Below are 17,551 nucleotides of genomic sequence, written 5' to 3'. Positions count from 1 at the left end.
TATCAATTCCCTGCGAACAGTAGCCCTTTTTGGAAGGGAGGGGCTACAGCTGGCAGCTCATTAAGATTTTGCACAGCTGGCCGGTAGCCAATGAGCATGGTTTCCTGCTAAAGTTCCAACAGCCATAAAGGTGAGAGGCAACTGTATGCCTCACAAGTATTTAAGACATGGTGATTACTGTTAAGTTATTTTGAGGCACACTCTCTCATATACTCTGTGTAGGGAGAAGCCCGTTATTGCTCACTAGCCCTGATGCTAGATTGTCCAGTTCTTAGGGACAGTGACTCAGTCACAGTGGAATGTGTCTCATAAGGAGCATTCCCTGTCACATACAGGCCTCCTTATCACACACATATTGTGCCCCTAATAATACTAATGAGTATATGCTAGGCTCTTATAAAGAAATTTGTTCTTATGAATATATCCATAATTTTTTGGAATAGATGCAACTGGATGCGCAGATTTGTTATTACATGCCGTCAACTCACTTCAGACTCATGGTGACTTATAAAGTCATATGAAATATTTAAGAAGTGGTTGTATCATTGCTACTGCCACAATGAGTTTCCATGGCTGAGTGGGATTTTGAACCCATATCTTCTAAGTCATAGCCCATCACTTTACCCATTAGACTGCACTGGGTGAAAGACACAGAAATACCCACTTTAACTCTTCCTTCCTAGCTGCTGAATGTGTGCTCAGATAAGATCTTTGATAACATCCTGCTTTTCAGGGCTCTACAGCCTTATTTAACGAACAAGTAGACTTCTAGTCAGTCTGAACTGGCCTGAGACCACAAAGGGGACACTGTAAATTTGACCAAAATTTGTGTAATACTGGTGAGAACCAGTGTGGTCTAGTTGATGAAGTGTCAGACTAGGACTCAGGAAACATGGGTTCAGATCCACACTGGGTCATGGAAACTCAGGGTGTGATAACACAGCAAAAAAGAGAGAAAAGAATGAATTTGCTGCAAAGTTGCACCATGGAAGTAGCATTTCCCTGAGTCAATTTGCTTCAACCAGGCACACAGAGGTTAGCAGAGAGCAGGTAGGAAATCAGCATTGTTTGCAGCTTGTTAAATAAGGGTCCAATCCTCCATAAACATGGAGTGGGGAAAAATTGAGGAATAGGGAGGAGGAAAGTTATCACTTCAGCCTTGTTTCCAGCTTGTTAAGGTAGCTCTACTGTGTAGATTTTGCAGGAAGTGTAGTCAGAGCAGAGCTACCTTAAAACTTCATCTTCAGTCCTTGCTCTTCTTTTTTCGTTAATTTTCTTTAATTGCATAGTAACTGCTTTCTATGTATTTTGGAGTAGAAAGAAGGAAGAGTGTGGAATACGGTGACCTGAGTATACAGTGGTCCCTCGCTAGACAGTTACCCCGTATGACAGGTTTTTTGCTAGACATTGACTTTTTGTGATCGCTATAGCAATTCGCAAAACAGTGATTCCTATGGGGGAATTTCACTGGACAATGTTTGGTCCCTGCTTCGCTAACCGATTTTCACTAGATGACAATTTTGACAGCTCCCTCTGCGCTCACAAAACAGGTGTTTTTGGGACCTAAGCTTCACAAGACAGTGATTTAAACAGCTGATTGGCGGTTCGCAAAGTGGCTTTCCTATGGCTGATCTTCGCTAGACAACGATGATTCTTTCCCATTGGAATGCATTAAACAGGTTTCAATGCATTCCAATAGGGAAATGCTTTTCGCTAGACAATGATTTCGCTAAACAGCGATTTCAGTGGAACGGATTATCATCGTGTAGCGGGGTACCATTGTATTATGAGCTGTTTAGAATTATTCCACTTAGCCTGTCTATTTCCACTTCCTCTTTCTATCAGTTGACAATGGGCAAACAGGTGTGTGAGAAATGGGCATTGGTGCCATAAAGGAGAGAGGACAAGGAATGTGAAAATGTTTTGGATGAGAAATTTTAATTGTAGCTGATTTAGTACTGATGAGCAGAAGATCTCCACAGATGTCATAACCAGCCTGAATTACAATGTTTTCCAGCAGACAAGGTTATAATAAAGTAAAAGTTCATATCCTGGCAGAGCCTTCCGAATGGCTTAAATAGACTGGTATTTTAAAAACTGGTTTTGTATATTCTGGCTACTTTCCATTTTAATTCTAATTAACTTTTATTTTTATGTGTAATCAGCACTCTGGACAGAGCAAGGGCTCATGAAAAATGCCTCTGGGTTATAATAGTGTTCAGTTTATATAAAGAAGGGTTGAAGGAAAAAAAGATTTACTTTTCCCTTGCCCTACCCCCCTGCTTATTTTTGGTTTGTGAGAATGTCCTTGTGATGTTGAGTAGTATTATAGAGTCCTGATAAGCAAATAAGCAAATAAATAAATAAATAAATAAATAAATAAATAAATAAATAAATAAATAAATAAATAAATAAATAAATAAATAAAAAAAAATAAAAAATAAAAAATAAATTAAAATAGGTGGAGAAAGTGTTCATAATTTATATTTCAGAAATTTATTAAAACAAAGCTCATCTCTTTCCATATCTAACTCTTTGTGAAATACATAGAACTGCCAGAAATATTCCACCTCCCTTAATTGTTGTGGAAGACATAGGATGTTTTGTAATTACTTGTGCTCTGGGGAAAGGGAAGACACTGCACATGGATAGCCATGATTTCCTTGTACACAACAAATGGAAAACAAAACGAATACTTGTGGCACCTGTAAGATTGGAAGATTTGCCTCAGTGTTTGCTTTTGTGGATTCCCATCCAGTCTTTCAGATGTGTCTGATGGTTTGTCATCCGCAGAGGCTCATAGTGAAATAAATCTTCTTGCCTTAGAGCTGCCACAACATTTTGGCTTTGTTTTGTTTTGTGCTTGTCATACTTGCTGGAGAATACCAACAGGGTGCCCTTCACCAAGGCAAATATCTTTGAAAAATAATTCCCAAAGTTAGAGAATAAAGCACATTAGTTTTCAAGAAATCACATTAAAAGCAGTGGGGGAGGGGAGGGAATCCTTCACTTCGTTTTGGGAAAAGTATGGAGGAGACAGCACTTTTGATGTCAGTATTCCAAATGTGAGCCTGGGTCACTTGAGGTGTTAAAAAGACACGATAAACTTTATTCTTGATTAAAAAGCTCCACACATTTTGGTGAATGGCCTCCTTCAGCTTAACATAAAAATAGAAATAAATTAGTCTATAAACAGCAAGCAAGGGACAACTGCACGTAATATAGTATTAGTGAATATGCACGCAACACAGTCTTCTAATATGGATTGACAGCAACATTTTGATACATCCTAAGCTTTTAAAACAAGTGGTAAAATAAGGGCAAGACATCTGTTTCTTCCTTAAGCCCCAAAGAGGTCAGAGTGTTCAATCTTAATACCCAGTCAGTTTCTTTTCTCAGTAAGGACATCGTGAGACCCAGTCTCTCATTTGAAATTCTGCCACAAGTGGATGTACCAGTTTCCTGTTTTCTCCTTTTGGTGTTAGTGTCAGGTTAACAGGGACCTTCAAGGGATCACAGGAGGGTCTAAAGTCAGGATGTACAATATATGTCTCTATTATTTCCATTTAATTTTCTAATTTGGGGGGGGGGGTCTCAGATTCCCCATGGAAGGTCTGTGTATGGTTTAGGATATCCTTGCTTGTCCTGATAACTTCTACACCCATGGGATTCTTAAGGAATTTTCCTTCGGAAAAATGCAGCTGTGCAAGCTAACACACCGTGTGGCTAGTGCAGGCATGTTGAGCTACGCTCTGGATGGGAATGCGCCAAAGGAATGCCCACGGCACGGGAATGTATATCCCACTGGGAGTAATGCAATGCTGACAGACCTTCACCCTCATACTGCTTCCTTCCATTCAGCCAGAGTGTGCAGTTGCTTGGATTTTTCTTTCTTTTCTTGATGCAAAGAAAATCAGGTAGAATCAGATGGAGGAAACGTGCAAGAATATTTTGCAAACCAATGGGCCGCCTGTGTTGCTTAGAAATTGAAATAAAAACTGACCCACAATGTTTGCACACAATCACCTGCTAAAAATACAGTATAGGGGAAAGGAAGAGAAAGAAGAATGTCAATTAGAGATGGGGACGGCTCACCATTTTGGTGAATTGTCCTTCTTTGTGACTCATCAAAAGTTGATGACTCATGAAGCATGAAGTTGCCCCCATGAACTGACGAATAACGAATTTACTCACCAGGTTACTTAAAAAAACACCGTCCCGTCCCCGCCCCCACCCCCACAACAGCAACAATTACGGTAAGGGGGTGTCAGCAAGGGTGGTGGCAGGGGGGCTAAGGTAGGGAGAGGAAGGGGTGGGGGTAGGCTGTGCGGGTGGGTGGCTGTGGGGATGGGTCACCGATCAGCTGATCAGCAGGCCGGCAGGCAGAATGGAAAAGCCATAGGATGATTTTTCTTTCTTTGTATGGGGGTGAATAAAAATGGGGAAATATTTGTCAAGCCGTATTCGTCAGGACTTAAAATTTGGCAAATACGGATCAGTGAAAATAGGATGAATCGGCTATATTCATCGAAAACAACAACCGATTTTAATATTTGTCCCCATCTCTAATGTCAATTTGATGTTCATGGGTTGCCGCTCTACGTGGGATGTCACACTGACATTTAGATGAGCTTGTGCTCAGTCCTGTTAGCTGCTGGTCTCTGGCATAAGCCCAGCAAGTGGAAGGGAAGGACACCAGTATGTTTGGATTTTTTCCTACTTCAGTATTCAAAGCACTATAGGATTATTTCATATTTATGCAGGCAGAGTACAACAACCTAGTGCTGAACCTGTGGCTACTGGATAGCGGTAATCATTCTGGAGGCTGGTAGTTATAAAAAAAGAAATCAGACTATTTATTACTGTATGTTAGGAGGTCCATTCATGGGAAAGTACAGGAAAGCAACTGGTTCTTAACTTTATTGACAGAAACCCTCCAAACTGCCATTTATGCTTCAGGATTATAGGCACACATTACGAAATCTGTTTCTTTCTAAATAAGACAGAGGCTAACAAAGGGAAGAAGGAGGAGTAAAATAAACCTAAGAGTAGCAATCCAAGTGTAGATTAGAAAAGACATAGAAGTGAGAGGGACAACTGGGCTGTCTGTTTATTGCCCCCTGCCCATGGGTTCAGATCACTTGCTGCATTTTCTAGCAAAATGTGTCAGGCCAAAATTGACAGAGACCATTATATAATGTTTGTTCTAGTGTTGTCTACTGCTTAAGAGAGAGAGAGGTCTGTCATTAACAAGTCTTTGGTTTAAATCTTCTCTGGAAAAGTGACAGAGTTCAATGAGGCAACCCTAGTTTACAAGATTGTAGTAACAATTACACAAAGATAGTGTATATTTCATGCTGTGAAGTACAAAAGTAAAAGGTGTCAGGTAAAGGTAAAGGCTCCCCTTGACAATTTTTGTCCAGTCGTGTTCAACTCTAGGGGGCAGTGCTCATCCCCGTTTCCAAGCCATAGAGCCAGCGTTGTGTCCGAAGACAATCTTCCGTGGTCACATGGCCAGTGCGACTTAGACATGAAATGCTGTTACCTTCCCACCGAGGTGGTCCCTATTTATCTACTTGCATTTGCATGCTTTTGAACCGCTAGGTTGGCGGGAGCTGGGACAATCGATGGGCACTCACTCCATCGCGTGGATTCAAACTTACAGCTGAAGATCTACAGATCTTACAGCACAGAGGCTTCTGCAGTTTAACCCACAGCGCCACCACGTCCCTAAAAGGTGGCAGAAGTAGGATCAAAATCCTGAATCAAGTTTTTCAGTGATTGTCAGGTAGACACAAAGAGAACTGTTACAATGGCCAGTGTAAATAAATAGAAGAGAACAAAAGAGGAAAAACAAGAGGTCTCTTTTAGGAGATCCATGAAATCAAAGGAAAATGTAAGCTTATACTAGGAATGTTGAATGTGGGAAGCACACTCTCCGACCAGGATAAAATAAAGAGAAGGTGGAGAGTCTACTGAAGACCTATATAGGAGAGATAAAAGGATGACAAATTTCTTTGAAGAGGAATCCTATGATGAAGAACCTGCAGTTCTAGAAAGTGAAGTGAAAGTTGCTCTGAAAGCGCTGGAAATAAATAAATCATGAGGGGTGTAATACTAATGGAACTATTTCAAATCACAGAGACAGGATTTATCAAAATGCTAACAAGAATGTGCCAACAAATATGGAAAACAAAATATGTTTGATATACATTCTTCTCACCAAGAAAAGTGATCCTAAGGAGTGCAGTAACTATACGACTGTTACTTTAATTTCCCATGCCAGCAAAGTGACGGTCAAAGTGTTTTCTTCAAAGGCATTTACCTTATATGGAGTGAGAACTACCTGATGTACAAGCTGGATTCCAAAAAGGAAGAAGCTCTTGAAATCATATCGCAAACATACATTAGCTACTGGATTGCACCAAAGAATTTCAGAAAAAGATCAGTCTATGCTTTATAGACCATAGCAAAGCATTTGACTATGTGGATTATGAGAAGCTGTGGGTTGTTCTGAAGGACATGGGTGTGCCTCAGCACTTGATTGTCCTGATGTATAACTTGTATTGTGGACAAGAAGCGACCATTAGGATTAATATGGAGTGATAGATGGTTTCCTACAGGCCAAGTTGTTAGACGGTGCATTTTATCCCCTTACCTGTTCAATCTGTATGCAGAACATATCTGGAAAACCACATTAAATTCAGATGAAAGAGGACTGAAAACTGGTGGAAGAAACATCAGTATTTTAAGACATGCATCTTACTGGCAGAAAGTAGACGAGTAGATGTTGTCTAGAGGGGCGCGGTAAAAATCAAATAAATAAATAAATATATAAATAAATAAAATAAAATAAAATAAAGAAAGCAGCAATGACTTGAAACAACTTTTAGGGGAAGTGAAAGAAGAAAGTGCCAACGCAGGACTGCATCTGAACATTAAGAAGACAAAAAAAAAGCATGTACAGTATATAGAAGAACCTACAAAACTTTAAGGATCACAATGAAGAAACTGAAACAGTGAAAGATTTTATATACCTCGGTTCAATCATCAATCCAAATAGGGGCTGCAGCCAAGGATCAGAAGTCTGAGGCTCAGAAGGGCAGCAATGAAGGAATTAGAAAAGATTATAAAGTGTAAGGATGTGTCACTGGAGACCAGGAACCAAGATCATCCACACCCTCATATTTCTAATCACCATGTACAGGTGTAAAAAGTGGACAGTAAATAAAGCTGACAGTAAAAATATTGATTCCTTTGAAATGTGATGCTGGAGGAGAGCTTTGCGGATACCCTGGATTGCCAGAAAGATGAGCAAGTGGGTCCCAGAGCAAATCAAGCCTAAATTATCTCTGGAGGCAAAAATGTTGAAGCTGAGGCTGTCATTTACACTGCAGCTAAAATAATTCAGCAGGAATTCCCCTTGTTAATAGTTTTTTTAAAAGATATATCTTCTACAGAGGCTAATGAAAAGAGAGACTACCATCCTCGCCCAGGAAGGGCTGGTGAAAAAACATAGCAGCAAAAACTATGAGAGTTAGAAATTTCTTTTAGCATTTTAACTAGAGTTTAAAATCTTTATAGCTTAATCAGGCAAGAGCAGTCTATGCCTACGGACCCAGCGGGCCATCCATGTAGTTGACACAGATGTGGCATAGATGTGCAGGCAGGCTGTCTCTTTCTACCCTCCTAGATTATAACGACGAGGCAGGTTGTGCAGAAGAACGTTTGTAGATGTTTTTGCTGAGGAGTTGTGGGATGGCACATGCAGCTGCCCTGAGAGGTTGTGGCATCTGTGATTTTGAGGCTACAAGAAACATCACCCACTATGCCTTTGTACTGTGTAATGCATGGGCAGCCCACATGTGTTGCGTCCATAGAGGCAGCTTGAAAGTCACTCCATCTTTTCCTGAAAACCTTAACCAATTATCATATAGGACAAATCCCCCATGACTTCACTTAGGTCAGGAGTTGGCACCCGTTTCCTGGCCTTTGAGCTTCAACACAGCTGGCTCCCTAGCCCCTCCCCGCTTCTCACAAATCGACACCATAGAACCTAAAAGTCTCTTGAGATTCTGGCTAGTGGTGATCTCAGGCTGCTGAGCCAGCTGGCGCCCAGCCATCCCTGTGCCCTCATGCACCTGGTGCTTTTCTGCACCCGCACAGCTCTTTGGCATCCCGTCAACTCTCAGACGGAACATGCTGGACGGCTTTTCAAGACTTGTTGCCCTCTTGACACAGTTTGTAGGCACAGTCAGGGAGGTCTTCTGAGCTGTAGGGGAGGGTGTAGAGAAAGTTACTGTTGAGTAGGGAACCGAAAGGTTGAAACACACCCATCCACACAGACACACACGGAGACAGACACATGCGCACACACATACCAATTTATGCTGGCATAAATTTCATGTCGAATTCATATAGTCCTGTGGCAACAGTGTTTAAATCCCCGGGCTGGGCCATGTAGGTTTCCCACATAGTTTCCCTCTAATTGCAAAAGGCATCAGAGTGAGGGATCATTGGAAGAACTGTTGATGGAAACTTATGCTGTTCAGGGAGTCGATGTCTGAGCCTGTCCTAGATGGGGCTGCCCACCTTCCTGCCCAAGGAACACGTTTTGAGTCTGGGGCTGCTTGCTTATTGGAATTCCATCTTTGGCAATGGGAGCCCATGGAGCCTTCATGGCTCGGAGCCCCGTTGTCCAGCTGAGGCTGGTGTGCCAGCTGCAGCCCTTCTGGGTAGGGGAAACGAGCTCCTAGTTATCTCTGCTGTGAGAACATGCAGGCTGGATGACTGCGACAGATCATTACATGGAGCAACCTTTGGAGAAGCTCAAAGGAAGTACAGAGACCTAAAAGCGTTGTCACTGTGCTGCTATGCGGAACTGGTTAGTAGGATTATCTCTGACTGTTTTGAGACAACTCCACTCGCTACTGGTCAAACCGCTGCACTTCTCATTAAACAACCGGAGGGCAGAATACTTCGGGTCTCCCATGCATTTTGCAGAATTTCTCTCTCTCTCTCCCCCTCTCTTTGTGTCTGTGTGTGTTTTCATGCTGGGGGCATTCCATTCGTGTGCTGCTGCCAAAACTAGCCAAACAATACAATATTCTGGAGAGAAAATGGCAGCAGCTTTTCTCCCCCTTACCCATGATGCACTAGGGTTTTGGTAGGAGTGGGTGGGACAGCGTTTCCTCCCCTAAAAATCTCATCCGCTCAGAGATGTACAAGGGAAGAAATAAATAAACTGTAATCCACACATCACATTATAGGAATTCCTCAAAACCTTCCAAAACAAGGCTCAGTGCTTCATAGCAGCTCTGAAAGGAAGGTCCCTTTAGCGCAGCCACTGGCCATCTTTTCAGACGCACATAGGAAAGCCTCCTCCCTCAGCTTCTCCTGCTGCCATCCAGGCGCCAAGGACCTCTCCTCTTTCCATCTTCCCCCTCTCTCCTCCATCTTGACTTCTTCATTTCATTTTTTTTTTACGAGTGACAACAGTGCTGAATTGATATGACAAATGGAACTGTGTAGGACCTGTTTCTGTCTCTGACTCTCCCCCCTCCCTCTTTTGCTTTCTTTTTGGATGGGATTTTGTTTGATCCTCCTCCTCCTCCTCTTGCATCTTCCTTTTCCCTCCCTCTTTTAACTCCCTCTTGCCAGGATCTCACCTGCCTCACTGCTCGGATGCTGTGCTCTATTTGTCAGCAGAACTTTTCTTTTCTTTTTTAAAAGCCTGATATAGGCAAATCACATATGGCAGAAACAAAAGCAAAGCAATGTGAGCGGAGTAAACGACGAGTAGCCTCTGCTGGCTGATCAAACACTTTTATTTTAGTACAAGCCTTTTGGATCACAGTCCATTTCTTCAGACACAGGAGCACACGTGATTTAGCTGTTATGTCTTTTAAGTATTTTTGCAAGCCACTGAGAGTCCCTGTATTGGGAGAAAGGTGGGATAGAGAAAGACGGAAAGGACAGAGTCCATCTGTGTGTCTTTATTGTCATCACTGTAATGTGTACTGTGTGGAGGGGAAAAGTGTACCTGGAAGAAGGGTAACAACAAACCACCACCGAATCTCAGCTCAATGTGTCCCTTTCTACATGTGTCTATTCTATGCCTTCCATATCATAAGGATCACAAACTGAAGCAGGCAGGAAGCAAGTGGAAAGTGTGTCATGTGTGATCCACCTCTTAGATGATCCTGCAAGCCACTGTGATGTAGTAGAGAGAGTGTTGGAGGATAACTTTGGAGCCCTTGGTTCAAATCTGCTTTGGGCCTGAAACTCACTGAGTGACCTTGAGCCAGCCATACTCTCTCAGCCTGACCTACCTCACATGGTTGTTGGGAGGATAAAGTGTGTGTGTAGGGAGGGCCATGTATGCCACCTAGAGCTCTCTGGAGTAAACCAGGATAGAACTGCAACAAACAAACAAACAAAATATGTTCCCACCAACATCTTCCCAGTGGCATCTTTGAAGATAGTCTCTTGGATTCAGATCACCGAAAAAGATGAGTGAGTCCTGGATTCTGATTCTTCCAGGTTTTGTTCAGTGGCGCACACAAAATAAGAGTTTCTGGTGGACTGGGTCTCCCTGTCTGACTCCCATTTTGCCAACGCTTGCAGTAGCCCCCCAAAAGCAGTCACTGCCTTGCCTTACACTAGCACTTCTTCTGGATCTCTCAGCAAAACCCACCCACCCCTGAAACCTGATCTGTTCTTGAAGCTGTTCTCCAGCCTCCCCTTTCCAATTAGGCGGACCTCCTGGCTGTAAAGTGCAACTTCCTGTATCCATCTGACTTCACAGCTTTAACAAGCAACGGTGGTGGAAATGAGGTAATGCCCCCAAGCCACTCCAGACTCATTTATCTTCCCTTTAAAAGATTGCCTCCAGACTTTTCAACTACAAAAGCCTCGTCAAATATACAAATCTTTTATTTCATTATGGGATTTTGGAAGCCCCTGTGCCCCACCTGTCTTACGGTTTGGCTTTTAACTATTTACAGCCCTTCTGGCGACAAGAGCGCTTTCGTGTCCTTTCCGTGAAAACCAAGTCAAAAATTAAAAATCTCCTTCTTAACGTATTGAAATGGAAGAAGTGACAGCTAGGTGGTGCAATAGATCACCAATTTCCACAGGCCATTCCTTTCATACCATTCCACCTAAAGGGGTTTGAAAAGAACCTTTCCATCCTATGAACTTCCATTTGACAAGGAAGCATTTTCAAAGGATCCACTTAAGGGTCCACTGAAAATGAAAAGCAAAATATCACTGTGATCAATGATATTAGAATGTGAACCATCATGATCTTAAAAGGCTGTACTCAGCCAGATTTTCTTGGGTTCCTCTAGCAAATGAGATTTTTCCCTTGAGTCTGATCCAAGCCCATCCAATCCCTTTTGTGCCTGTTTGCTGTTATTGGCTGCCCTACTCTGCTAATGTTTTAATGATAATGATGATGACCACGACAGTACAATCAATTAGTTTAGTCTAGGTGATGTATGGCACCACTGAATTCAAACAAAATTTTGAAGACACTGCCAGTAATCTTCATTTATCCACGTGGACATTTGTGCATTGTGAACAGCAGAGCATATGACAACCTCAGTGTTCCTAGAATTAATGACAGTTTTGGAACAATAACATTGAGGGGTATGAATCTCATAGTCTCTTGCTCTTTTAGAGGAAATGAAAGAACACCATCAACACCACCCCAGCATTTTCTCCTCACAGTAAGAGTTCTCTACTCAGGTTCAAACACTCCCTCTATTTATCCAGGTGCCCACTCCCTTGAGAAATCTTGCTGGAAGCTTCATCGGATTTCTCAGAAATATTGTGGTCATTTTTCCCCCAAGAAGAAATGCCAAGCTGTGCAAGATTATTACAAATTCTGTGAAGAATGTCATATTTTCTATGCAGGATTTACCTGGAAAAGAAAGGTAGAAAGGGCAAGCTGCTCAGGAATATTTCGGTTCCTGCATGAAAAGGCATATTTCCTGTACAGCACTCACAGGACACGGTATAAAGTTGTTACTACTGCTGCTACTGCTACTGCTACTGCTACTGCTACTGCTACTGCTACTGCTACTGCTACTGCTACTGCTGCTACTACTACTACTACTACTACTACTACTGGTGAAAAATGATGGTCAGATCGGAGAATGAGTCTGGCATCTCATTTTTGTTGGAAGCAGAGAAGTCACTCATGCAAGGAGAAGTGATAATATGGCAAGACTTGGAAAGTTATTGAGCATCGGAAATTTTGCTAGTAACATTATCCACATCCCTTTGAAGAAGCGCTTGACTGAGATGCCTATGGATTTTTTTTAAAGAATGTGGAAATGGGATGCGAAGGTAGAAGAGAGGGAGTGTGTAACTACTGAAATTGGGTAAAAGGTCTATGACAACAAGTGAAAATACTTTTACCCTCTTCTATATAATGATCCATCTCCAGTTAATGAAACAGAACAGGCACATTTGATTTATTAAATGAATAATCAAAAGACAGATGCACATTGACCAATGCTGGGGAAAACTCAAGAATATAAGGGACTTGCTCAATAAGACCCAAGGGTAATCTAGTTATGTTTCTATAATAGTTGGCTAGATGACTTAAAAGTAGAGCATGAAGGAAAGGAATGTTGTTTGTACTAAGTCTCATTAGTGGTACAATCTTTTCCGAACATGGAGATTCTGTATAGCTATGTGGCTGGAGTTAATAGACACTGATTGCAGTACTCTTTTGTTTTAAGTGCTGGATAACAAAAAGAAGGCTATTGGTGCAGTGGTTAAACTGCAGCACTGCAGTTAAGACTCTGCTCATGATCTGCATTCGATCTCGAACGGGATCAGGTACTCAGCTCAAGGTTGACTCAGCCTTCCAACCTTCTAAGGTCGGTAAAATGAGCCCCTCTTCGCCCAGAGAGAGCTTTAAGTGCCATGGGGCAGTATTTAAGTGGCACAATTTGCTTTGCTTTACTGAAAGAAATCTCTCTTCAGCGTAAATTTACCTGTAGTTATAAGTCTCTATTTTATCATTAGCTCCCCTTCCATGTTACAGCATCAATAGTGACCTACACTGAAAAGGAGAACCACATATCTAATACATGTGAAAGTGCTCTGAATGTGTTTTATGTCCTTTTCCTCCAAATGCAGATGCATTGCACTAGGAATGATTTCTTGCTTCCATTATTATTATTATTATTATTATTGTTGTTGTTGTTGTTGTTGTTGTTATATTTTGAATTGACAGGCAATGAAGGAGAATTGTACAACTCCAGCAGTGGAGCCAGTAGTGGCAATCTCCTTGATCTCCACTGAGCCCAGGGGCTCCTGTTCTTTATCTGTAAATGACGGTTTCTATTTGATGCAAAACAAGGGCGACACAAGCCATAGTTTTATTATCCAAGGAAACTGATATATATGGCCATTGGTGGCCAGGGGTGGAGAGGCTGGAGATGGGCCAGTGATGCACCCTTTAAAAAGAAGGCTCCTGAACAAGTCCAGCATATTCAGTGCGAAAGCATGCTGTACGGCATGTGCTGTATTTTACTCCTAGTCTGAGGAAAGAGATCAAGGTTTTATTGTATTTACCAGGAAAATGTCTGGTCTTTCAGTGCTCTATGTCTCAGTATAACACGGAGTAAATAGGGTAGGCATTAACAGGGTTGGTCCCCGTGTTTCAGAGATTTTACTCTCCTCTACAGGTTTCCAGGGATGTGGTGGCTCTGAGGGTTAAACCACAGAAGCCTCTGTGCTGCAAGGTCAGTTGTAAGATCGAATCCACATGACGGAGTGAGCTCCCATCACTTGTCCCAGCTCCTGCCAACCTAGCAGTTCGAAAGCATATAAAAATGCGAGTAGATAAATAGGAACCACCTTGGTGGGAAGGTAATGTCGTTCCGTGTCTAGTCATGCTGACCATGTGACCACGGAAGCTTTCTACAGACAAACACTGGCTCTATGGCTTGGAAACGGGGATGAGCACCGCACCCTAGAATTGGACACGATTGGACTAAATGTCAAGGGGAACTTTTACCTTTACCGGTTTCCAATGGAAGGAGCAAAAGCTTAGTGTGAAGAAGGACCTATGGGAACTATGGTGATTTTTCTGCTGGGCTTGAGTGTTTCACTGTTAGGTTCACCCTCTTTTTCTTGTCACAAACCACCAGGCACAGTCAGGCATAGTCTCTACCAGGCTCCATTCACACCAGAAGTCTCTGTATCATGACTGGTGCCCAGAGTTTCTCAGGGACTGAGTGTTGGGAGCAGTGCCTTTAAGAGTGTGCACTCACGATGATGGGAATGCAAACATTCTCGTGCTGAAAACTTCCACCATTTTAAATTTTACAAAAAAGAAATGGCCTTATAAATGAATATCAAAGGAGGTGAAATTTCAGGAAGATTCTCAACAGTGAGATTCAAGATTTTTGTGCCCATGTCAATCAGGAGGTGACTCAAGATTGGGCGCCCTCGTCTTGCTTTCTACCATAGAGCCATTTCTATGACAGCTTCCCTCTGCTCCCACAATTTGACTGAAGTCTAGGATACAACTCCCTTAAAATAATACCTTACAAAGAGCTTTTTAAGATCAGAAAATATGAATAGCTACTGCCTCTCGAAAATAGCACAGTTGGAAAGAAAGACAAGTGCACTGCTGCGTCTTGCAGGGCACTTAAAGAAACCATAACTTATCAGTTTCAGAGCTATTAATGATAGTACATTTTGGCAGTTACATATCAAAAGTGACTTGATGGTACATAGCATCCTTGGAGTTTTTTCTTCTTCTTCTTAATTACCAAATAACTGTATGGTGACAAGATGGGTGGAATAGGCACCAAAATTCTGTAAGACCATCCACAGCCACAAAGGAAAAGCAAAAAACAAAAAGCAGTAACTCCACAGATTAAATGAGTGAGCTTCTGAATATTTATTTTCTATCTTTTTAAATTAAAAAATATTTTTATACCAGAAATAAAAAACTTTTAAAAATATCTGTTAGGTCAGGAAGGAGTTAGAATGTTCTCCTCCTGAGAATCATTTAATTTGGTCCTGACAGGCAAGTCCAAAAGTTCAGTGCTCTCTTCCAGGTCTCAACCTTGCGACAATGCTTATGTTTAGAATGTTCAGGCTGAAAATCAGGTCATAAGAAAGTCAGAAACTTAGATATTTTTCCCCTTTGAAATCGCTTTTCTCAGATTCAGTTTATTCCCCCCACCCAAGCTTGAATTCCTTCCAAATAAAAGAAGCAGGTGGCTCTGACCTCTCTCTTCTAAGATAAGCTAGTTTATTTCTCTTCCCACCCCCACCCCCAATGTATTTGATCCATTCTAAATCTGCAGACCGAAAAGGTTACTGATGGGGTGTGTTTGAAACAGTTTTACATTTAAAAATAATAATGTAAAAACTGTTGATTTAAACATCCTTATATTTGGCACACAGTAAGAGCAAACTCTCTCCTACAACTGTGCCAAATTTGTTGCCGATTGAAGGTTCAGTTTCAAAGTTATGTGTTTTCGTTTGTGGAGCCCCATTTTTTGAGTTGCTTTATGGGATACTAAATTGGGCTGTTGCATAATATCTATTGCTGTACTGCAATGCAATAATAATACTATAAGAAATGTGGACCATCTGTTTAAAAGGGATTCTTCTTGTTATGTTTCTTATGGAATGGTGCACAGCAGGGGTCTCAAACTCAATTTACCTGGGGGCCGCTGGAGGCAGAGTCTAGGTGAGGCTGGGCTGCATCAGATTTTTTAAAAAAAACCTCACAGAATCACCTTGCCAAAGGAGAAACACCCCCATCGGTACCTGCGAAATTAAACAGAATGGGCACCCCCACAGGTGCGTGTGCACACACACACACAAACACACACACACAAACACACACACACACACAGAGAGAGAGAGAGAGAGAGAGAGAGAGAGAGAGAGAGAGGTCCGGCAACCTTCCTCTGAGGGCCCCCCTCAAAAAGGCGCACTCAGCAGCAGCAGCAGCTACCCCCACCACAACAGGGGAGCAAACTTTGTGAGGCGAATCCAGGCAGCCTCCAGAGCCGAGGCGGCTGAAGCAGGACGAAGAGGAAGAGGAGGAAGCACTGCCGGGTGCTGAGGCGGCCGCTGACCAGGCTGGTGCTGGGAGTGCCAAGAGAGAAAGAGAGCCAGAGAGCCACTTTCCTGGAAGAGGCAGAGGTGGCGGCAGATGCTGTTGGCGGTGCTGTTGGAGGCACTCTTCGAGGACTGGGCAGGAGCAAGCTCTGCTCTCTGGCATCGCTCAGCAGTGGCTCAGGCGCTTGGGGAAAAGGGCTGGCAGTGGGCCTCGCTCGCCAGCTCTCCCCCAAGACAGCGCCTCTTGCACCCTCCATCCAGAATTGCAGCCTGTCAGCCAGCCCATGTGTCTGCCGTCTGACAGGCTGCAGTTCTGGATGGAGGATGCAAGAGGCACCGTCTTGGGAGAGAGCCGGCGAGTGAGGCGAGGCTTTTTTTGACTCTTGACAGCAGAGGATGTGTGGGTGCTTCAGGGGGGGCAGGCAAGGCGGGGGCCACAAACTATCATCCGGCAGGCCGCAAATGGCCCACGGGCCGCATGTTTGAGACCCCTGGTGTACAGTAAGCCATTTGGATTTACTATACTTGTTTCAGTTTCTGCATGAACTTCTCATCAGAGGTGGGGGTGGGGGAAAGAAATGTGTCCTTATTTTCTGAAATATTAAAAGGGATGAGGCTGGCAGGGCACACTACATGGCTTCTGGAATGCACTCAGCTTTGTTGGCTTCACAAGTTGTACCAAGTCTGTTTTATGGGAGTGAATTTGGCTACAAGAACTTAGATACCAAAACTAAACAGGTGGGGAAGTACTTGGAAATAATGACTGAATGGACTAAATGTGTCCCACATTAACCTATGCCTTCCAGGTTCTCAAATGCTTGGGAGCGATCATATGCTGGACCTAACGATGGTCTCAAGTTCAGGTCTCAATGTCTCCAGCTAAAATGAGGTTAAGGGCAGAAAAAAACAACAACGTTTGATTAAAATCCTGCCAGTTGGATTAGATGGTGTTCAGGTAGACCAGGAGTGTACATCATGTAAATTTTTTTAAACAACAAATATTTTTAGAAAAGCAATTGTTTCGAAATATCCTCTTCTGTTCTAAAGGATGTTGTAGGGGATGTTGGTATGTTTCAGCAGCCCCTCAGCACCCCTTTAAAATGGGCCACTGGAGAGCTCAAAAGTGGTTTTTTTCCAGGTGGAAAATAAATGTTTTTAAATATGGGGGGGGGGGAGTTCTGGGAACAGGTGAGACATCCCGCCCCCTTCGCCGGGTCATGGATTGGGCACGAACAGGCCCTGTTGGGCAGTGGAGATCTCTCACTGCTTGGCTAGATGGACCAATAATCCTGGAGGCCAGACCTAGTATAAGATAACTTTATAAATTCCATTATTTCAAATATTTCCATTTCAGCAAGGAATGTTTTCTTAGGCCAGTTATGATTATTCTCTCTCTCTCTCTCTCATTCTCTCTCTGACTCCCCCACCCTCACTCCCCCACTCT

The 17,551-nt window shown here is 42.8% G+C and overlaps 1 protein-coding gene across 2 annotated transcripts in view; it reads left to right on the top strand.

Annotated features, from left to right (window-relative positions):
- Window positions 1-17,551, top strand: part of TBX15 (T-box transcription factor 15) — a 116,302-nt gene that overhangs the window by 57,304 nt on the left and 41,447 nt on the right. The gene's annotated exons all lie outside the window — the stretch shown is intronic.

The sequence above is a fragment of the Pogona vitticeps genome, chromosome 2, assembly GCF_051106095.1.
Source record: "Pogona vitticeps strain Pit_001003342236 chromosome 2, PviZW2.1, whole genome shotgun sequence".
NCBI lineage: Eukaryota > Metazoa > Chordata > Lepidosauria > Squamata > Agamidae > Pogona > Pogona vitticeps.
The sequence above is the reverse complement of the archived record's forward strand: the minus strand, read 5'-3'. Positions and strand labels throughout refer to the sequence as shown.